The 24,665-nt window shown below is 39.3% G+C and overlaps 1 protein-coding gene across 4 annotated transcripts in view; it reads right to left on the reverse strand.

Moving 5' to 3' along the window:
• LOC109099272 (guanine nucleotide-binding protein subunit beta-5b-like) overlaps nucleotides 1–24,665 on the reverse strand; it is a 60,649-nt gene that overhangs the window by 30,584 nt on the left and 5,400 nt on the right. The gene's annotated exons all lie outside the window — the stretch shown is intronic.

The following is a 24,665-nucleotide window of genomic DNA, read 5'->3' on the forward strand; positions in this document are numbered from 1 at the left end:
TAATGATTTTTATATTTTTTTTTTGTTTTGTGTAAGTGGATGTTTTTTTTGTAAATTTTTTTTGGAAGGATGATTAATTACAGAAAAAAAACAACAACTAACTGTTAATTCAGCAGCTCAACCACTGACTATTGATTATTGACTATGACTATGACTTATTTAGTAATTATTAGGTGGTGGATAATAATTTTTTAAAAAATTTCTCTCCTTTCTTTCTGGTGGGTCGTCATCCTCATCATTTTTTTTTTTGATGGTAGTGTTGTTGATCATAGTTTTTTTCTGCGTAGTAACTCTAGACCCACATAATATTTAGATCTAATATGAAAAGATCTTGTTTATCTATTAACTTAAGGTTTTGGGTAAAACAGCCGCGTTCGCTGAAGTCTCACACGTGAGGTTAACTTTTTGCACCTTCGTTCATGAGCTTATGAGCGTCTGCGCTAGCGAAATTATAAAAATGTAAATCCTCAACGATGCTTACCGGTATTGCTTGATCGAAATGATCACATACATCCACATTTCTTAGTAAATAATGATAATCCATTGTTTGTTTCCATCCAAACCGAACAAACATGGCAGACAGCGTTCACGGGCACAGGTACGAAACTCCGACCAAGCTGCGCGAGTCAAAGGTTAATGAGAGCGCAATGAAGCGCGTTTAAAATACATACCTGTACAAGCAAGCATATGAAAGAAAGACCTGCCACGTTACATAAATATAGATTTACTATTGTTATGGGTATTAGAGAAAGTTGTGTCATATAAAGTACTTTTAATATTGTTTTATTATTTAAGTTTTACCGCAGATATTTTGTTTTTGACAAATTCATAACATTAAACATGTAGTGAACATAATAAGCTACTGTCAGGGTATTAAGTCAGTTTAAAACAGTTTTATGATAATTATTGCTATATTACTGTAACTGAATCGAGCCGAGTCATTGCCAGAAGTGGCCCGGACTCTACAGCAAGACTCGGGCCGGTTACGGTGAACTGGATATTGGCCAGTGCTTTACAGCCGCATCACAAAGACATGCGCGAGAGCGAGCTGCGGGCCACACTCGCCGATGCCGAGTCTGAGCTGAAGGCGCCGAGGGGCAGCTGAGCTCAAGACGATTACTAAAAGCTATCTGGGAAATAATGTATTTGAATTAATATTTAGAAAAAAGCTAATGTAATTCACTAAATAGCCTTTTTCATGTTCCAAAGGTTGTAGTATGTACCTACAAAACTTACAAGTTTGCCTATCTCCCTTACCGTATGTACAGTACACAAATAGTTTTAGAAAGAAATTTAGTAATTTGTCAATAGTTTTTTTATGTTCCAAATGTTGTAGTGCATCTCTAGTTAGGAGACTGGCTTACTACAGGTGACATTTTGCTCTAATGTTTTGATTTGGGCTCTCCTTCACTCTCTGAGCCTGCTTCTGTCTCATCTTCAATGGAAGTAGAGGAGAGTGGGGTAAGTTGAAACACACCCCCTGCATCTGTACACTTTTACTGTCATGTGACCATGTATTTTGGAACCACCCATCATTTCTGCCAGACTGTGAAAAGGGGAAACACATTGAGGGACTGGAAGGCACCATGGCCGTAGCCAGGGATTGAAAATGAGTGTGGTCTGGGTGGGAATTGTGCTATAATAACGCCATTCATTATACACACTAAACACTTTAAAAGAGACAGATATCTAGATGTTTGTGAAAGATGTTTTCTCTGTTTTGGAGGAATGAGCATTGTTAAATTATATCACACTGCACCAATACTTTAGGTTAGGGGTATATAATTTTATCAGTTGTTTATTATTTATTAAGCAATACATAGGTTTATTACTGTTATATTTTTTTATTAATAACCATTGCTATATAGATGATAATTTTGTCTAGTGCCCTTATGAATGTTGTTGGCACGACTGAAAATTTAAGTACAATATGAAATATGAAGCCATTGGTTAAATCTGTTAAACTTTTTAAACCAATGACGGCGCTGCGTAGCTGCGCGAGCCTGTGGCGATGCTGCGCACCAAAGCCCGCCAAAATGGGCGGGGCGAATGGCTATATAAGCAGGCAATCGCCAGAGGAATTCAGATCTCACTCCTTCAGCGACAACTTCACTTCGCTGGATCCCGCTCTAAAAGAACGTTTCAAACGCCGTTCTCATTGTGCTGGACCCGACGGCCTCAAAATCTTCCTGACAGTTGGGGAAGAAAGAGGAAGGGGCAAAGTCCCGAAGTGTCCAAGAGGGTTTTGGGGATAATAAAACACGGCTACTCACTGCAGTTCACCCGAAGACCCCTGCGTTTAGAGTGCCACTTAGAGTGCCTAGGACTCAGGGTCAATTTTGCCAAGAGCTCACTGCCCCCAGCCAATGTATCACGTTCCTGGGAGCAGTCTTCGACTCAGTCCATATGAGGGCTGTAATCTCACCAGAGTGCGGTCTGGTAATTCAGCAGCTTGCGGCTTCCGCCAGGAACAAAGCCTGTTTTCCTCTGAAGTTCTTTCAGAGGATGCTAAGGCTGATGGCTTCCGCCTCCCCAGTTTTACAGCTCGGCTTATTACGAATACGGCCCCTGCAATACTGGCTGAAACTCCAGGTCCCACCTCACACTTGGCGGCACAGCCGCTTTCGTGTCAGGGTCAACCAGGCCTGTCTGGCAGCCCTGAAACCTTGGATGAACCCTGTTTGGTTCAGTCGTGGAGTACCCCTGCAGGCGGTTTCCAGGTGCTCTCGACAGATGCGCCCAACCTGGGTTGGGGTGCTTTGGGCGAGGGCAGACCAGCCTTCGGCTCATGGTCACACGAAGACAGCCATCTCCATATCAACTGCTTTGAGATGTTGGCAGTGGAACGAGCCCTTCAATCCTTTCAGGAGATCTTGAAGGGGTGCCACGTCCTAGTCCAATCGGACAGCATGACAGTGGTGTCCTACATAAATCACCAAGGCGGCCTTTCATCCAGCCGCCTCTGCGCACTGGAAAAGCACCTCTTGGAATGGGCATTACCCAGACTGTGATCGCTCAAGGCAACGCATATACCTGGCAAGACAAATCTGGGAGCAGACATGCTATCTCGGAGCAATGTCCCCTCGGACGAGTGGATGCTCCATCCCCAGACAGTTCTCAAAATCTTGGAGATCTTCGTGAAGGCAGAGGTCAACCTCTTCGCCTCAGAAGGCAATTCTCATTGCCCAACCTATTTTTCGAAGGACACAGATGCACTGGCCCAAAACTGGCCCAGCCTCCTTCTTTACGCTTTTCCCCCCGATCGCTCTGATCCCTCAGGTCATCAGATGAGTCAGGGAAGACAAACACAGAGTCCTCCTGGTGGCCCCACTCTGGAGGAGCCAAGTCTGGTCCTCAGAGCTATACAGGCTTTTCACGAAAGCCCCATGGCCGATCCCCCTGAGGTGGGACCTCCTCTCTCAGGCGAACAGGACAATCTGGCATCCACAGCCAGAACTCTGGGCTCTGCACCTATGGTCCCTCGATGGGAGCCTTTAAGCCTCCCCGGGGACATGCTACACACCATTGCTCATGCGAGAGCCCCGTCTACAAGACACCTCTACACCAAGAAGTGGTCGCTCTTCGTTGACTGGTGCTTAGCACGAAACAAAGACCCTGTTGAGTGTGACGTATCTCTGATACTGTCATTTCTCCAAGAGCGTCTGGACAAGGGTCTCACCCCTTCCACGCTCAAGGTGTACGTAGCAGTCATCGCAGCATTCCATGCTCCTATCGCTGGCCAATCAGTGGGTCTAAACAGCCTCATTGTGCATTTCCTGAGAGGTTCTAGGTGGTTGAACCCCCCGCGTCCTCTAACTGTACCCACTTGGGACCTTTCTATTGTCCTCAAAGCTCAAAGTGCCTCCCTTTGAGCCACTGCGGTCAGCTGACCTTCGGGCCTTGACACTCAAAACTGCTCTGCTACTTGCACTAGCATCAGTCAAGCATGTTGGAGATCTGCAGGCCCTCTCGGTGAGCCCTGCATGCCTTGAGTTTGGGCCCAATGAATCAAAGGTCATTTTAAAACTCAGGCATGGCTACATCCCTAAAGTGCTCTCGACCCCGTTCAGAGCACAGGTCATTTCCCTCTCAGCGCTGCCTCCTTTGTCAGGCGAGCGAGAGCTGGAATTACTCTGCACAGTGAGGGCTTTGAGGATCTACATTGAGTGGTCACAGCCATTCCGGCAATCTGACCAGCTTTTTGTCTGCTTTGGTGGCCGCACCAAGGGGTCTTCGGTCTCAAGGCAGTGCCTCTCGCACTGGATAGTCGACGCTATCGCTCTGTGTTACTCCTCTATGGGCCTTGAGCGCTGCGGCTTCAGTGTCGTCGCTTCAACCAATGGCAGTGCAGTTGCACTGCACTATTGAAAAAAGACTTCAGCATCGAGGAAAAAAGGAGCTTTTCCCCATACGCAGTACTCGTTCCGTATCTCAGGGAACCGAGGTTACATTCACAACCGAGTAAGTTGTGTTGTTGTTTTGTCGGTAATGACTCGGCCTTCTAAAAGTGTTGTACAAAATATCTTTTTTGTTAGAAATAAAAATTAAAAATAATAATAATAATAATTACTAGTAATCAGACCAAATCTGATTCAAACCCATGTGAAATAAATAATAATTTAAAAACTAATTTAATAATTTCCTTTTACAGACAGTCATATTTCTTTTCTTAAAGTTAACTTTAACAACATAAAACCAACCAAATGAAGTTTAAATTTCAATATTTAATTGTTTGTTTCTGAAACAATATGTTGAACACCAAAGTTGTAGCCTTCCTAAAAACAGACTACACAGAGAATTTGTTGGTTATTAATGTCAGTTGAATGATGTTTTTATTTTTTTTTTTTTTATTTTTTTTTGTTTTAATATCTGGTAATATTTGGTGAAATTGAACTGATAGTAATCAAAAGAGCCCACATACACTGCTGACAGGATACCACATCCGGTAAGGCAAATGCAAAAAAACACACACAAAAAAACCAGATCATGATATTATCTGTCAAAAACGTTATCAACGCTATCAAAACAGTAGCATATAACACTAGTGCAGAGATCTGGGGGGAATTCCAGAAAGCAGGTTATGTGACATACCCGGGTATGTTTAAGAGTAAGTGGATAACCTCAACTTTTCATTCCAAAAACGGAGGTAACTTTCAGGGTATGTTAGTAGTCATAGCAATCTCTCTCTGAACTTAACTGCTGCCGGAGCAGGTTATGTTCCAGGGTTAGTTCACTTCAGCGAGCCTTCAGTGGGCGTGACAGATAGCGAACAACATTATATAATATTACAATATGTAATATAGCCTATTTTATATATATATATATATATATATATATATATATATATATATATATATATATATATATATATATATATATATATATTTGATATGTTAATGATGAAGCACTAATATAAGTAATAAATAAGGTAACATATTATTCTAATATGATTATTTCTTTTATTGCCATATATAAGAGTTATCTGTATAAATTATAAAACACTATGACAAGATAATGTTTAACTTATATTTATTTTATTTATTACATGCTATATTATCTCACACATACATTTTCTATAATGTTTAAATTCTAAATCAAAATACATATCTGATATGACTTAATATATAATTAGCATAAAACAAACAATATAATTCACATTCTTTTTCTTAAGGATTAAAGATTAAATAAAAATTAAAAATTAAAAAAAATGAAAAATAAAAATGATTGCACAGCCATCAATTAGGTGGCGATATGCACTAAGCATGTAAACAACTAATGAACAAAAGAAGAAGAAAGAAACAGCTTGGTGTGCTTTTTCTTAGCGTCCGTTTCCATAGTGACTCGTCGATTCATCGCTCTGTTGAGAATGTCTTGAGTCTTAACTAGGAACATACTCTGAGTTGAATGAACTTACTCCCGGACGCATTTTTGGAACCACATACCTCGAGTAAGCATGGTTTGGGGTTAATCAACCGAGAGTTCAGGGTTTAGTTCACAGTAAGTTAACCCTGCTTTCTGGAATACACCCCTGTAGTATGTATGTTATGTCTATGCTATTTCATAATGTATTTAAATTTTCAGTCGTGCCAACAACATTCATAAGGGAAATAGACAAAGTTATCATCTATATGGCAATGGTTATTAATAAAAAATATAACAGTAATAGGCCTATGTATTGCTTAATAAATAATAAACAACTGATCAAATTGTATACCCCTAACCTAAAGTAATGGTACAGTGTTATATCATTTAACAATGCTCATTCCTCCAAAACAGAGAAAAAATCTTTCACAAACATCTAGATATCTGTCTCTTTTAAAGTGTTTAGTGTGTATAATGAATGGCATTATTATAGCACAATTCCCACCCAGACCACACTCATTTTCAATCCCTGGCTACGGCCATGGTGCCTTCCAGTCCCCCAATGTGTTTCCCCTTTTCACAGTCTAGCAGAAATGATGGGTGGTTCCAAAATACATGGTCACAGTAAATGAGTACAGTTGCCAATATGCAGGGGGTGTGTCAACTTACCCCACTCTCCCCTACTTACATTGAAGATGAGACAGAAGCAGGCTCAGAGAGTGAAGGAGAGCCCACTCTAATCAAAACATCTACAATAATATTAGTCAATTATTACAGAGAGTGCTATCTTCGCTTTTAATTCTATATTTTATATGTATTTGTATATTTGTATATATTTATTGTATTTATATTTGTATATTGTATTTTTTATTTTGGTTTGGGCCACTGTCCCTCAAAATGTCTGTGCACGGCCTTGAGGTAGAACATATATATTTAATTTAATAAAATAAAAAAGATAAAAAAAACAGGAGGACGACAGACAACGTAAACAGAAAGACAATGTCAACAGACAACATACATGTCAACATATACTGATTTACCTGAACAAGTAGGCAATGACTGTAGACAAAGACAATTGTAAAGTACAAAGCACAAAGCAGTCAACTTATTTTTGACACAAATGGAACCCCATAAATGGAACCCCATACATGGGCACTCCAGTTAGAGATCATGACAATCTGAACACAGAGAATGTGACGTATACACGTATGTTAGTGCGTAACGGAGCAATGTAGCGTGTGAATGAAAATAGGAAGGAAGTGCTGACACGAAAGAGATGCGGAAGAAATAAAAAGTTTATTCTGTCAAAATTTATTATAAGAGTGATAAACAATATTATAATACTTTTTGGTTGATGATGTTAAATCATTTTAGAGTGGTGATTGTCAAATTTAGAGCAGATGCTAGCTGATTGTAAAATTTCTCTAAATTTGAGACAGTTGTTCATGAGTTTATTTGTATTTTATTTTATTTTGAAGATGTAAATTTATGTTGTTGTGGAGAGTGTTAAAGTGCATATTGCAGGTTAAAAAATATTCAAAAAATATATAACCTTGTATGAAAATACCATATGAACTGTTAATGCAGGATTTGAAAATGTTTTACAAGACCTGAGGGCACAAATTTAGAAGAACAAGTGATGGTTTCCTTGACAGTACTCAAAAACCGCTTTTTTTCTAACATTGTGTCATATTACGTCACAAGAGGGAGTCGTGTGCTGCACTCTGCTTTGAGCAGGTGTGAGTCAGTGTGTTCCCTATCAAGGCGGTAACTCAACATTTCATCAGCTAAGACGTACATGGGAACTCATCCCTTCTCCACTTTCGCTGAAATCTTATGGGCTAATGCCAGCTGGGGAAAGCTGGCCAATTGACGCGAAGCATGCAAATACTGACAGGTCAGCGGGCAGTATAAAATGCATGGGCGTGAAAATTACGTCAGAATCTCTTTCTTCACTGGCCGAATCAGCCCTGGTTCGCGGACCTGAGAGATTTAGTGGTGGCTCCCCCATGGCAAATTCCCCTCAGGAAGGACCTGCTGTCTCAGGCGTACGGCACGATATGGCACCCCAGCCCCGAGCTGTGGAACCTTCGTGTGTGGCCGCTGCGGGGACCCTAAATGAGCGGGACGCTCTGCATTCACAAGTGCTGAGCACACTTACGGAGGTGCGCGCGCTGTCTACCAGGCACCTCTACGCTCTGAAGTGGGGAGTTTTCACAAAATGGTGCCAGGACATTGGTATTGACCAGGGGACCTGTTCTGTGCCGGATGTTTTGCGCTTTCTACAGCACAGATTGGATTGCGGGAGTTTGCCATCCACGCTGAAGGTGTATGTGGCCGCTATTGCTGCTTTTCGTTCCCCGGTTGATGGGCAATTGATCGGTTAGCACGCTCTGGTAATCAGTTTTCTCAGGGGAGTGAGGAGATTGTGTCCTTCCCGGCCACCCTCCGTGCCGCTGTGGGATCTAGCTCTAGTTTTGAGGGCTCTATCTGTACCACCATTCGAGCCCTTAGCTTCGATTGCGGTTAAGGAGCTTTCCCTGAAGACGGCCTTGCTTCTTGCTCTCACCTCGGCGAAGCACATTGGAGACTTACATGCGTTTTCGGTGAATGACGATTGCATCTGTTTCAGACCTGGCAACTGTAATGTCACTTTCTGGCCGAGACCAGGTTACGTGCCGAAGTCACTCAATACACCGTTTAGAGCACAGGTTGTTTCCCTGCCCGCCTTATCTGCTGAGCCGCCAGCCTCGCGTGACGCTGATGCTCAGAGCGCTGTCTGCCCTGTTAGGGCTTTGCGGATGTATGTGGATCGCCTGGCCGCCTTTCGTCAGTCGGACCAGCTGTTCGTGTGCTTTGGTGGATGCAATAAGGGACGTGCTGTTTCAAAACAGAGACTTTCTCACTGGATTGTGGACGCTATTACGTTGGCTTACGAATGCCAGGGGAAAGATTGTCCCCTCAACATCAAAGCTCATTCTGTGCGGGCAATTGCTTCCTCATGGGCCTGGGCTAGAGGTATGTCTATCCAGGATTTATGTCTTGCTGCTGGCTGGTCTTCCCAGAAAACATTCGCCAGGTTTTACAAGCTGGATGTACCCTCTGTAGCGTCACATGTACTTTCGGTGAGTTAAGTTTCATTCATGTGTTGTGAACTGTTATAACCAGCTATACAGTAGTTACCATAGCTGCTAACTCTGTGTTATGGTTTATAAGATTATGCAGTTGTCACCCCAAATGCTGTCGACTCTGTGTTTAACTCTCATGCTTGAGTGCTCATTGTGTTGTGTCTGCCCTATCTGATGGCTGCTACATGCCAGATTTGTGCGGGTCCCATTGACCTGCCCGACCTTCGCCAGTTCTGTGTCACCTGCCTGGGCCTCGCTCACGCCGAGGCGGCACTCATGGAAGACACGTGCGCCCACTGCACCCTCAGAGCCAGGAGAGAAGTGGCTCTGGCAACAGCAGGGATGAGGCCCACTGCCGCCAGCGAGCCGCTGGTGGGCCCTCCCCCGCCCGAGGACGAGTTTGACGATGTCAACATCGCGGATGTTAGTTTCCGCACCCCCACCCCCCCACGCCGTCGCGAATCAGTTCAAATGATTTGGGATCGATTCGGGGTAATAGCATCTCACTGGATTGTGGACGCTATTATGTTGGCTTACGAATGCCAGGGGAAAGATTGTCCCCTCAACATCAAAGCTCATTCTGTGAGGGCATTTGCACCTTCGAAGAAGCTTGCGAGGAAGACGACTCCATGTCGCTCTCGGCGTCAGAAAAGGATTGGGGGTCTCAGTCGGACCGCCCCGACCAAGAGGGCCCTGCAGACCTCCAGGAGGAGCTCGTCAGGGTTCTCGGCAAGGCCGTCACGGAGCTTGACCTTGCTTGGAACGCACCTGATGAGCCTGTGAAAAGTAAGCTGGATTCGTGGTTCCTCCAGTCGAGCCGCCACCAGGCCGCATCGAGGAGAAGAACCCCGTTCTTCCCAGACGTGCATGAGCACGTGGTGAAGTCGTGGGCTGCACCCCAATTGGCGCGCACCCACTCTGCTACGCAGGCCATGTTCGTGCACGTGGACGGGGCGGAAGCCCACGGGTATGTGTGCATGCCCCCGTCGAGGAGACTGTTGCCACGCACCTGTGCCTGCCTTCCTCTACGTTGGGTTCGGACCGCAGCCTGCCTTCCAAGCCTTGCAGATTCACGGCCCACCAGGCGGACAAAGCCTATGCTGCTGCAGAGGAGGCAGTTTCTGCTCTTCACGCTACGGCTATACTCCAGGTGTTCCAGGCAAAACTGCTTCAATCCCTCGACGGCGGCGCAGTCAGCACTGATGTCATCAGAGATCTGTGCGCGGCAACTGATCTTGCGCTGATGGCTACAAAGCGCTCTGCTCAAGCCATCGGCCGTTCCATGGGGTTCATGGTCGTCCTTAACAGGCACCTGGTAGTTATTTTATTTCAATTTATCATCGTCATGGTAAATAATTGCGTTTGTGGAGGTTGCTCTAACTCCAGCCTGTCAGGACATTGAGTCCACAGGTTTCCTAACAAGAAATAGGATAGTATCTTCTGGGCCTGTGTACGTTTGTGCGGGTGAAGAGGCGGGCCTTCACTAATGCATCTGCTTCGAGAAATGCGGTGGTGTGTAGCTTAGCGATCACTTTACACCAGAGGATTATCATCCCGTTCATCTTGTTGTTCAACATGGGATACCGAAGCAAGAATTGGGTGAGACTCAAGAGCTGATGCACACAGCACCTTCGTCGGGTCCCGGTCCGCCTGTGGCTCGGCCGCCAGCGGGAGACATGATGCGCATGGATCCGTCAGAGATGCTGCTCCACGAAAACGTCAGCTGTGCACCATAAGTCTTGTTTTTAAATATTTGCTACCTACCAAATCAGTGAACATAATTATTTAAATAATGAGACACAACGAGATGTGCGTGGGTTGTTGTAAAGTACCACAGCTAGCTTTTAAGCATTTAAGCATTAGCAATAACGTTATATATACCATGTAAAAACTTTGCCATCTGAGAAGGCATAGCTGGTTGGTTAACCTCAATTTGCTAATATTATAACCATCAAGTCTAGTTACAGCTTAGTGACATTGTTTGCACATCTATTTTTTTTTCATGTGGTGTGTTTATAAGGCTTTGTGAGACATTGCAAGTAATGAGGGAGTGTGAAGAAGATCTGAAGCAGTGAAGGCCATCTGTTATTAACCGCCTCTACTGGACTGCAGCTTCCGCTCCTAATGGAGGTGCAGATGTGATGGAGGCCATGTGGAAAAGCATGGTCAGCACTGAATGTGATCTAAACTTTTGCTTGCTTCTCCCAGCATATTCATCAGGCCTCATGGAGTCTTTGAGAAAGGAATACTGCAGGTCACCACAGGCTCTACGAGAATGCAGCACTGTCTTCCACTACACCTGCTCCTCTTTCCAGATCCCTCCAGAGGATCAACAAGATGAGGCTGTTGTGTATCTAGCACAGCATTCATGATTTAACACACATTAACAACACATTAGTTACAAACCCGATTCCAAAAAAGTTGGGACACTGTACAAATTGTGAATAAAAACAGAATGCAATGATGTGGAAGTTTCAAATTTCAATATTTTATTCAGAATACAACATAGATGACATATCAAATGTTTAAACTGAGAAAATGTATCATTCTGAGGGAAAAATAAGTTGATTTTAAATTTCATGTCATCAACACATCTCAAAAAAGTTGGGACAAGGCCATGTTTACCACTGTGTGGCATCCCCTCTTCTTTTTATAACAGTCTGCAAACGTCTGGGGACTGAGGAGACAAGTTGCTCAAGTTTAGGAATAGGAATGTTGTCCCATTCTTGTCTAATTCTAGTTGCTCAACTGTCTTAGGTCTTCTTTGTCGCATCTTCCTCTTTATGATGCGCCAAATGTTTTCTATGGGTGGAAGATCTGGACTGCAGGCTGGCCATTTCAGTACCCGGATCCTTCTTCTGTGCAGCCATGATGTTGTAATTGATGCAGTATGTGGTTTGGCATTGTCATGTTGGAAAATGCAAGGTCTTTCCTGAAAGAGATGACGCCTGGATGGGAGTATATGTTGTTCAAGAAGAAAACGCCTGCGCTTCTGGATCATGTTTAGATATGGCTTCTTTTTTGACCTATAGAGTTTAAGCTGGCAACGGCGAATGGCATGGTGGATTGTGTTCACCGACAATGTTTTCTGGAAGTATTCCTGAGCCCATGTTGTGATTTCCATAACAAAAGCATTCCTGTATGATGCAGTGCCGTCTAAGGGCCCGAAGATTACGGGCATCCAGTATGGTTTTCTGGCCTTGACCCTTACGCACAGAGATTGTTCCAGATTCTCTTAATCTTTGGATGATATTATGCACTGTAGATGATGATAACTTCAAACTTTTTGCAATTTTTCTCTGAGAAACTCCTTTCTGATATTGCTCCACTATTTTTCGCCGCAGCATTGGGGGAATTGGTGATCCTCTGCCCATCTTGACTTCTGAGACCACGGACTTGTAATTTAAAAATATAAATAAATTCAGATGTTTTTAATATTCAAATCTTTAATTTACTATGTATTTATACATACAAGTATTTAGCTCAGAATAATAAATTATCTCTGCCGTAAACATACATGTGTCAGCTGGCCTGGAGAGGTCCATGCTCCTGTCTGAAGTGCATATATAGGCTGTCTGTACCACAAATGGGTCCAGAGACAGATGCTGCACAGAAAGTGTGGGTGTCACATTCTCAACTAAGACCCAGTATGCATCTAACTCCCTGCAGCACTGATTTTCCTCAGCTGTGACCATGGCCTCACATTTCCCACACATAATGAAACAAAAACGTGTTTATCTCTCTCTCTCCTGCAGTGGTGAGAAACCGCTATATCACGTAACCTGATAGTCGGATATTAACGAGTGTGACGCCTGATCAGCGCTTATTAGTTTCTGTTACTGGTAAGTATCAATACTCGTAGATGACCAATACTGGCTTTGCTATTGCCTGATTACATATCGTTAGCTAACGTGTGTATATCTGTAAGCTAACACTGGTCTCTCACCAAGACACCTGCCTTATTCTCCTCACACAAATCAATCTGTCTCCTTTGATCGTTGTTCTGTCTAATCCTGGCCTGTCCTTGCTCTCTTGGCCGCATAGCAGGCTCATAATTGTATGTGGTCCGTCATAAGTGTAAATAAACACTTAAAATTTTCTCAGCGTCCGAACTGTCATTGCGATCCATTGTTTTCCTATGGACCGCACGCCCTCTTGTTGCGTCACTTCCGGTTTTGGAGGTTTTCAGATGCGGAAGTAAAATTGTCTCACAAAAACGACTCCAGAAGCCTTAATAGCGTATTTTAAAGTATTATCTAAAGAAAATCTAGTTCCTACATTATTTTTCTATACATCGGCTCACTGGGGTCTCTAACCTGGAATATGCACTTTAACATATTTTCTGAGTATTAATATGGATCATTTAATATGGAAATGTGAATGGTAGATTCAATGCTAATATGCTAATTCTAGGCTCAAATGCTAATTTGCATGCACTCATTTGCATTTATGTGTAGACTGGGAGTAAGTGTGCATTCATTTCAGACATCCAATTGGGGGAAAAAAATGTTTGAAAGATATAGTTTTTGTTATTGCATGTTCATGGCTTTGTTTTGGGTAAAAAAAAAAAAAAACAAAGTCAGGGTTTATTGCTTGAGAAGGGTTTAAATCCCTTCATGGATTTGAGATGGCGAGAGTGATTTGATTATTAAGATGAGAAAACGGATTAATGATGCAAACATCTACCTGATAGAAGTGGGAAAACATTCTGTTTTGCTTGGAAACTTCTTTGCACTGGTAGGATTGAACTGATCGTTTTGTGTTGGAAATTGAAATCTCAAGGAACCATACGTATACCTGGTCGAACCCCGTGATTCCAGCTACTGGCCAGCAGAGGGCTCCATCTCCTGAATATTGTCACGCACCCACACTCACTTAAACTGATTCACTACTACAATACCCATCATCCCCGTGCCTTGGACTCTGATCATCACACAGGTGCAGCTTATTTGTACGGCTATATAAGCTGCACAACTCCATCAGTCTAACGCGAAGTCTTGTTTTGCTCCGGCTGACATTTCCAAGCGTTATTTCCCGTGTTTGATTTCGTGTTTACCAGTTCTGTTTGTTTGCCGTCTCTTGAACCATTGCTGCCCGCCTCTTGACCTTGGATTGTTTATTGGACTCTGAATATTGCCTGCTACCCCGATCTATTGCCTGTGTTTGACGACGATTCTGGTTGATTTCATTTTTGTGTTTTCTGTTTGTTATCCCTGCCTGTACGACCACGAGTTGTTCAATAAAGCTTGCAAGATGGATTCCCCGTCTGGTGATGACTTATTACACATACAGGCCATATTCATAGAAACAAATGGGGTTTTCTAAAGAGTAGGCTACCAGTCAATGACCACTGAATGTTAATCTAATGTATTTGTTGTTGATGAACATTTCAGTTGTGGACATTGTATTTGTATTTTTTTTAATGATTTATATGATAATCATATTTTATTTAATTTCATTTTGCTGTAGTGCTTATTCAAAGTTTGCCAAAGACAAGGTAAACAAGCAGTGTTAGGAAACACTAAACCAAAGACAAAATAGAATAAGAACCAAAAAGTTAATCAAAATGACAGAGTAGCTTAACACATATTTAATGCAAAACATTATCAATAACACTAATTATTTAAAGGCTAACTAAATAAGTAGATGCAATAAATAAGATTAAACCTTTTAAAAAGAAGAATTACAAACATAAAAGAGAAACCAACAGACATTCATATCTTGTGGATTGATTTTGACTTGTTGTTCATTTTATTTTTGTCTTGTTTTCAAACCCTGGTGTATATTGTTAACTATATTGTTATAAATACAGTATACACTGCAGTGTATTTCATCTAATGATCTGTGTTAATATTCATTAATATCACCAAAGCTCTCCATGAACTGGTCCACTGCACCAATGGGGACTATAATGCCATTTGTGCCATACACATCAATTTTTATTGCTAAAAATTATCCAGTATCCTTGTTATATATAATAAATATATGAAAATATCCATAAAAACAAAATGGTTTGAAGTTGTTCTCAGATATATTTTGGAATAGAGTTGATCTCATTCTTTTACACTGGCCAAATACTATTTCAATTGTTTTAAACAATTCAAATCAATTAAATGTATGCAGTTTTGCTGACGAATATCTTTTAGCTATTTTTAGTGGAAACAGATAGGCCCATATTTATTGCATTGTAAATACAATTGTCTGATTCGGCTCAAAGTATTTTAAAAAGAAAACGTGCAAATCTTACCGTTTTCTCCTAGTTATATCCTTCAGATATAGTGGTATTTTTCATTATGTTGTTGAGATGCATTCACACGACATCAACACCTCCGTGCAGCTGCGGTTGTACAGAAAGCTATTATCATTGGTCCTATACCGGACAATGGACCGTTCGACCACTGAATCCAGCAGTGTCCACCATGATATCGAAGTAAGTGGGCATCATTGATCATTGTTCTTGCTAAAATATTTCTCATAACATGTGATCTGTAGTTTAGTTTATAGATGAATTATTGTGCACCTATAGCACTCCTCGCTGTCATTAAAACATAGCATACCACAGGAAAATTATGTAGCCTATTGTTAATAAAATTATGTAATTGTTTTTTGCAAATTATGTAATTTCAGTGTTTATCTCCATTAATGCGAGTGGAGTATTTAATGTAAATGTGTATATCGACATGAAAACAGAGTTTAAAATCGCTGTTTACTAATTACTTTTCTCACTCCAGGAAAAAGAGTTTGTACGCATGGTCTAGAATGTCCGTACGGTGCATACATATTTATGGCAAGTTTATTTTTTTATAAATCACGATATGTGCGTGGAAAATTGCGTACGCATGTTTCTAAGCCCATTTTGTGTGTAAGCAACGTTTATAAATGAGACCCCTGGTCTTTTAAGAAGTTATCAATAATGTAACTTGAACACAGTTTTTGAATACCATTCAATTACTAAAGTTATCTTATATTTTATTCAGTTACTAAATCACTTTATCTAGCTTTGCTTTTTTTTTTTTCAATTATTAATGAAGTTTATTTTAACAAAGTTTAGGAGAAACATTTTCAGATAATCCAACCAATTAGCATCAGAGGAAGTCTATATATGACCGCTTTTCTCACCTCCATTCCCAGACAACAGCAGGCCAAATATGCTTATTCTCTCTATTATATATACATATGTAACTTCGTGAATTGCTGTATAGTTCAGCTAACAAATAGCCTCCTGTTTTCATTACATTTGTATTATCATGTTATGTTTCATCATACAAAGTTGTTTAAACAATTAAAAGTGTAAAATGTATTTAGAGAAAGTGTGTTTTATTATATTTTTACAGGATCCTCTGTTCCCAGACCCAACCATTCATCTGAAGGACTGTGAAAATATGAACCCTTTGAACCAAAGGTGACAGTTTCCATGTGATAAATAGAAAGGACATGGCAGAGGATGATGGAGTATTGATATTTCACTGAAATAAAATATCATTTAATTACATTTAGTCATCTAGCCAGAATTATAGCTGATTAAAAAAAAAAAAAATAGTGGTTCATGTTTGTTTTGTGATTGTGTTCCATGAGTCCTTTTGTCCTGAGCAGTTTAAATGGCTGCTTTTCTTCAGAAAAATCCTCCATCCTTCACTTTCTCAGGTTTTCCAGCATTTTTTTGCATATTTGAACCCTTTCCAGCAATGAATGTATGATTTCAGAATTTTTATTTTTATTTTTTTACACTGAGGACAATTGAGGGACTCATAAACAACTATTTCAAAAGTTAAACATATTTATTGATTTTCAAGAAAGCAACACAATTTATAAAGTGACAGGGTGTGAACTACTTGAATTGGATGATCAGGGAAAACTCTTTTTTTCTATCTGAAAATAAGCATAAAGTATTTTATGTAGCTTTTGAAGGGCAGTACTAAATGAACAGATATGATCTTTAAACAAAACAAGAAACATTAACTCATCATATTGTTCAAAATGTACATCCCCAACTCCTAATGCATTGTGTTTCCTTCTGGAGCATCAGTGAACAATGTTTTCACCTTTTATAATAGTTGTGAATGAGTCCTTCATTTTACCTCAGAGTGAAGAGATGAATCTTAAAATTATTAGTCATTGTCGGACAGGGGCCAAATATTCATAAGATCCTGAAAAACCAAAGAATTTGCGGGACTTGGAGGATTTTTCTGAAGAACAGCAGGCAGCTGTACTGCTCTGGACACATGAAAAACTATCCCCTAAACATAAAAACAGCTGTGGGTCATCCAGTGTATGTAAACTTTTGAACATTTTTATAAATTACAAATTTTCATTTTTTTTAAATCAGTAAATGTACATATCTATGATGTAAAATTGCTTATTCATGACAGTACAAAATGAAAATAGCATACATTCTGATCCCTCTTAAGCCCTATTTGCACGGGATTAGTATTATCTGGGGACCTTGTGTGATTTTGAAATTACCCCCCCCCCCCCCCCCCCCCGTGATTTTCCTCTAATTTACTAACTTAACTCCCGGATGTCAGGGCTTTGAGAGCCCCGTTCTATGGTCCGGTTAGATGGATAAAAAAAATAAACTAATAAAGTTTCGTGCCCTGTGTCATTTACATTTCACCAGGTTAAAATACATCACAAGCTTTATGCTTGATTTATTGTAACACATTAACCTCAAAACCTTTTCAGCTTTGCTTTCTGCAAATTGTGTAACGATATTAGGCACCCAAAATACTATCAAACAATCCAACGCAACTCATTTTTTTCGCGAAAGATGGATAAAAAGGCACACAGTGTTCGGTGAAAAATGGTAGGTCATTTGTGGGGGAATTTTTACTTTACAAATTACAGAAATGGCCGATTCGCACGGGATTAAGATCACAGGCAACCTCCGCATTTATTACAATGACTGGAGGTCAGGTAATATTAATCCCATGCGAATAGGGCTTTATTTTGGCCGTGGCCCTCCAGGACAGAGTTGGCTCATCTCTGTGCTAGGGTTATGTAACCTTATGAGCATAACAGTATCTTCTGTAGCTTCTGAAAGGCAGAATTAAATAAAAAAATATGGCATTTATTTTGGCCGTGCTGATTGAGAGAGCAGTAATCACTGTTCTGGCTCGAGTGTCCATTGCAAGTGTATTCATATTGTGTTTGTCTTTTGAATAGTATACATTTTTTATTGTTTCTTTTCCAGGGTGTCTGCGGGGTCTTAAAAAGTATTAAAAAGTCTTAAATGCCATTTTCCAAGGTATTACAATTTGTAACATCTTTTCATTATGCGTATTTGTCTGAATAGTGGGGTTCTGTTCTGTGTGGTTTATTTATAGACGTCATTTGTTCTGGCGCTCACTGACTGACTGCACTGCTGCGTGATAGCGCGAGACTTGTTACTTGAGTCCGCTGTCGCTGAAAATCTGACCATTACTGCATGCTCCCATCCGCTCCTGTGTTTTTTGTGTCCGCTCCTGCTAATATTGTATATAATTTTTCACGCATCAGGGAGCCGCTGTCAATATGTGGGGTATATAAATCACTTTTGAAATGAGCGCTAGCAGTCGCAGTTCACTTTTGATTTTGCGATCGGGCAGGCACTGTGTAAGGGAGCACATCTTACGATATAAGATATTATACTACGGGGCCGTTGAATGTTTGAATCTGATTGGCTGACGAATGTTCTGAGGTGAAGAAATAATCCTACTCACAATAGCGATTTAAGTACAAAAACAGGACGAATCCCTTTAAATATATCATCTGATCGATGTCTTGACTTGAGGTGTGGCGTCGGACTGGGGGTAAAACCAGTACTGATTACCAGGGCCCCAAAGGAAGGAGAGGGCCCTTGAAAAGTCTGGAATATATTTTATTTTACCTGGAGGTGTTAACCGTAGTATAAGCGGAATAATTGACTACAGGCCGTTGAATTATTAGAAAAATAATGCACACCCGAGGTGGTGATGCGGCCACGACGCTAAGCATATAAACAAATTGTGTTTAGTCGCGCGCATATAAGTCACATTTTATTATTTTATTAAACCAACGCTGGGTCTCATTCGACACAAAATCAAATGTTTCCGTATTCGCTATAGCTATATTTGAATGCCAAATTATTATTTATTATGTAGCCTAGGGGAGAGTGGGGCAAAAAAAGTAACATTTTTTGACTTTCTCAGTTTGTGTACATCCACATGGGGTTCAGAATAAAAAGTAATTTTACACTTGTCTAGTACAAATATGTCGCTTTGTTTCATAATTACAGTGTTTACTTTTTTTCTTTATTTACCCTTAAAAAATGGAAGTAAGATGTGACAACATGCCCCATAGGTGGGGTACATTGTAACATCTGAGGGGCAGGTTGTAACATGACCATATGACAGCTTAAAATGTTATCTGATCGAATTAAAAAAATATACAAGACAAACTAAAATATTTTGTTAATAAAATAAAATAATTATTTTTTAAAATAAAATAATGGCGTTTTTTAAGAATTATACATAATATGATTTTAGAGTATGACAATAAACACATTGCAATTCTTGGGACGGCCCACATAAATGAGCAAAAATGCTTTACATGTCTTGAAATAATAATTTCTAAACATTAAACATTGACCTATATATATATGTATATGTGTGTGTGTGTGTGTGTGTGTGTGTATGTATATGTATATGTATATGCATGTATGTATGGTGTTCCAGTTATGTATAAAAAAATAAAAAGTTCAGTACTCTATAAAAAACAAAAAGATTAATGAGCTGAAAAATATACAGCTGGTGTGGTGTTCAAGTTTCATGGATATAAATGGGTTCAGTACTTAAAAAAAAAAAAAAGGATTAATATTCTAAAACCACAACCTTGAGCATTATAGGGAATAATATTAAGAGATGTTTACAGTTGGTTTGATACCTTTATCTCAAACGATGTCAGAGTTTAATTAATTTAAGTGGATACAGTATAATGAACATATGAAAAATATGGTTTCATTGTTGTTTTTAAAAACAATAAAGGCATAATCTGAAAAAAAAAAACTTGAAAAATGTGGAATCAGTACTGTATATATATAAAAAAGGCATAATCTAAAAAAACAAACCTTGTGCATTTTAGGGAATAATATTCTGAATATTTTACAGTGGGTAAAGTAAATAAAACATGAAAAATATGGATTTCATACTGTATATAAAAACAATAAAGGCATAATATGAAAAACCAAGCCTTGTGCATTATTGGGAATAATATTTAGACATTTTTACACTTGGTTTGATACCTTTATCTCAAACAGTGTCATATATAAATATAATAAAGTAATTATATTATAATATACATATGATATTTAGACATTTTTACACTTGGTTTGATACCTTTATCTCAAACAGTGTCAAAATTATGGTTTCATTGTTGTTTTTAAAAACAATAAAGGCATAATATGGTTGGTTTGATACCTTTATCTCAAATAGTGTCAGAGTTTAATTAAAGTGGATAGAGTATCTAAAACTTATGAAAAATATGGATTCAGTACTGTATATAACAACAATAAAGGCATAATCTAAAAAAAAACATGCCTTGTGCATAATAAGGAATAATATTCTGAATATTTTACAGTTGGTTTGATACCTTTATATGAAATGGTGTTGTCGTTTAATGGGTTTATAATATTGTATACATTAAAAGTTGTAAAATTATTATAAAACATATAAAATGGTAATTCCAAAAATGGAGCTTTGTGCAATAACAGGGATGTTTTTCTGAACATTGTAGTATTGGTTTTATAAAAAAAAAAAAAAAAAGTGAAAGTGACGTGACATACAGCCAAGTATGGTGACCCATACTCAGAATTCGTGCTCTGCTTTTAACCCATCCAAAGTGCACACACACAGCAGAGAACACACACAACGTGAACACACACCCGGAGCATTGGGCAGCCATTTTTTGCTGCAGTGCCCGGTGAGCAGTTGGGGTTCGGTGCCTTGCTCAAGAGCACCTCAGTCATGGTATTGAGGGAGGAGAGAGCGCTGTACATTCACTCCCCCCACCTACAATTCCTGCCGGCCCGAGACTCGAACTTGCAACCCTTGGATTGCAAGTCCGACTTTCTAACCATTTGGCCACGACTTCCCCAATATTATAATGTCATGTAGTTAAATTAAGTAATTTAAATGTTTAATTTAAATGTTTGTGTGCTGACGTGAACAATCCGGAAACGCACCTTTTCATGCAATGATTTATACTAAGTCCACATTTGCATTTATCATTCCCATGCAAAACTGTGTAAAAAGTGTGTAAATAAAATGTTGTCCCACATGTTTTTTTTTGTTTGTTTTTTTAATCATTAGTCATGATCTTATTGGTTGTTCTGTAGGTGTCAGTGTTAAATGGATTGCTTAAAAACGTGAATTCTATTCCTGGACTTAACAGATGTGCTCTCTCCTCTCCTCAGTTGCAATGAAGACCACTGTGTTCATTCTACTGGTTGCGGTTGTGGGTATGTAGATCTCTCTTATCGGTTATTCTGGTAGCACTTTATTTTGATAGTCCACTTTAGACATTCTACTAACTATAAGAAACTTTGCAACTAGCAGTCATTAGCATTAGTAGACTGTCTGCTGCTAACACTTTATTTTGATGGTCCCCCAAAAGACTATAGTCAACTCATTCTACTAAATCTAACCCTAGTTTAACAGTCTACAAATATTCTAATGAGAGTTAGTTGCAAAGTTACTTATAATTAGTAGAATGTCTAGACTATTTAAATAACATGACAATTCATTATTGTTAGTTTATACCTACACTGACCTGTATTATAGATAGTTTTTATCATTACTGTTAATTAAAGAACAATGCATTTTTATAAAGCGTTCATCTCAGGAGATGAAATCATTGGAGGTTATGAATGTAAGCCCCACTCCCAGCCCTGGCAAGCTTTCCTTGATGATGATGAATATACTGTACATGTGGAGGATCTTTGATTAACCCTTAATCAGTGTTTGGGGTCCCAGGGGACCCCACTGGACTTTTCCTTCATTTTTTAAAAGTGTAACCTTCATCCCAGGGGCATGAAACTCTGTGACTTTTCCTAAATAATCTATCTAAACATGCACAAAAAAACTGGGCTTGATTTGGTTGTTCTAAAGGTGTGTAAAAAAAAAAAAAATTACCGTTTAAGGTGTTTGGGGTAAAAATGACCTCACATTGAAAATAAAAGGAAATCCATTATAAATCTGAAAATTTCTACATATAAACCAAGGTCTGGTCCTGGAGCATAAATAAAAAGTGGAACGAACTTTCCATCTCATACACAAACACACACAAACACACACACACGCACGTATGTGACTGAAACAGAGAGCATTTTTACAGAAATTGGCGAATAAAATAAACAAAACGGGCATAAATCTAAAAAAATATTACATTTAAATCAAGGTCTGGTCCTAGAGCATAAGCACAAAGTGGAATGAACTTTCTATCTCACACACAGGAATGATCACACACACACACCACACACACCCACACACCACACGCACCACACACACACACACACACACACAAACACACAAATGTATGTGACTGCAACAGAGAGCATTTTTACAGAAATTGGCAAATAAAATAAACAAAACAGGCATAAATCTAGAAGAAATTACATTTAAATCAAGGTCTGGTCCTGGAGCATAAATAAAAAGTGGAACGAACTTTCTATCTCATAGACACACACGTACGTAAGTGACTGCAACAGAGAGCATTTTTATAGAAACTGGCAAATAAAATCAACTAAACTGGCATAAATATCTGAAAATTCACAATGCAACATGGAACAAGCATGTTCCACTCACTCACACACACACACACACACACACACACACACACACACACACACACACACACACACACACAACACACACACAGAGAGAGAGAAAGAGAGGGAAAAGGTATGTATAAATTTATGTATAATAATTTGCAAAAGCAGATAATTCTAAATATATCAGACAGCACCAACAAATTCTAACTTTGACAAAAATACAGATTTTTTTATGTGTTTCAGAATGTTTAAATATATATTCACAAAAGTAACAAAGTTGTAATTCACATAAAGCTGTGAGGAGAAGTTGAAGCATCAAGAAAATTTAAGTGAAAATGAAATGAGTCCCTATGGACCTCTGTTGGATATATGTGGTCATTGCACTTTCTTTCTTTAATTATAATTTCTAGTTTTTCCACTAACCAGCAGATGTCAGTATTCTATCCCTAACACATAGAGCAATGTCCAAAAACAATTTAGATTTAATTAAGATTGACATTTAAGTGATTTTTTTCTTTAAAAAAATAATTTTTCATGTGCCAATTTATGGCCTAGTTAAGTAATTGTGCAGTAAATAGGTTAAAAACTTACAAATTTCCACAAAAACACAGCATAAATGTAAAGTTGAGAAGTAAATAAAAAAGATTTTATATAGTTTTCCATATAAAAAAATGTATATTTCCTTATGCAATCGCTCTTTAAAAATGTTATCCTTTTTGAACACTGATTAAGGGTTAATGAAAGATGGGTTGTGTCTGCTGCTCACTGCACATTCTCGTGAGTATATAACCTCACTTTTTTACTTCATCAATCTCCTTTTTCACTATACATTTTGGTTCCATTAACTAGTCTATTGAACACTGGGATCCAGCTCTACTTTGGAATATTTTAAAAGTGAAAGTGACAAAAGTGAAAAAAGTTTGAAATGTATTTGTACTGCTCTTTGATTCTGCTTTTCTTTAATTTTTTTTTTTATGTTTTGGTTGTCAAACAGATGTAATAGTCTCCTTGAAAACAAAGAGCAGAAGATCAAAGTGGAGAAGATCATTCCTTTCCCGAAATACAATGATAGTCCTAATAACAATGATATCATGCTGATCAAGCTGAAAAAACCTGTCACCCTCAACGAGTATGTGAAGCCAATCCGTCTGCCAGAAAAATGCTCCTCTGTAGGGGAGAAGTGTTTGGTTTCTGGATGGGGCAGAACTGCAGGTGAGAAGGCTGAGTAATGAAAATCTTCTTTATATACTTTAAAATAAAATTTGTATTCAACTTATTTTATTTTGTATTAAAAAATAAAAAAAAAATTGTATTCAAATTGTCTACATATATTTTAATATAAAATGTTTCAGTTAGCATCCTTTTTGACAAAAGATTCTGAGCTTGATGCATGATGGGGCATCACATGCATTAACTCAAACTTGGCCTCGCTCCACGCTTGCGTCGACCCTGCATGCAACCATTAGATATGTAGAAGATGAAAAGTTTTAACGCTGCTCATATTCTCTTTCCAGCCGGCTCTGCTTCTGTCCTGCAGTGTTTGAATTTGCCTGTACTCTCAGAAGAGAAGTGTAAGATTGTGTATGGTGAAATAACTAAGAACATGTTCTGCGCTGGATTCGATAAGGGAGGGAAAGACGCATGCCAGGTATGTAATTGATTTCTTCCTTTTTATATGTGTTTGAAATTTACATACAAATGCAAATGTTTTCCATTTCAATTTTCCAATTTTCTTCTCAGGGGGATTCAGGTGGCCCTGTAGTGTGCGGAGGGCAACTGAAAGGTTTTGTTTCCTTTGGCCGTGACTGTGATAAACCAGACCATCCTGGGGTTTATGCTGATGTGTGCCGCTACACTGAATGGATGAAATCCACCATAGCTAAAAACTAACT

Source organism: Cyprinus carpio, chromosome B18 (assembly GCF_018340385.1).
Source record: "Cyprinus carpio isolate SPL01 chromosome B18, ASM1834038v1, whole genome shotgun sequence".
NCBI lineage: Eukaryota > Metazoa > Chordata > Actinopteri > Cypriniformes > Cyprinidae > Cyprinus > Cyprinus carpio.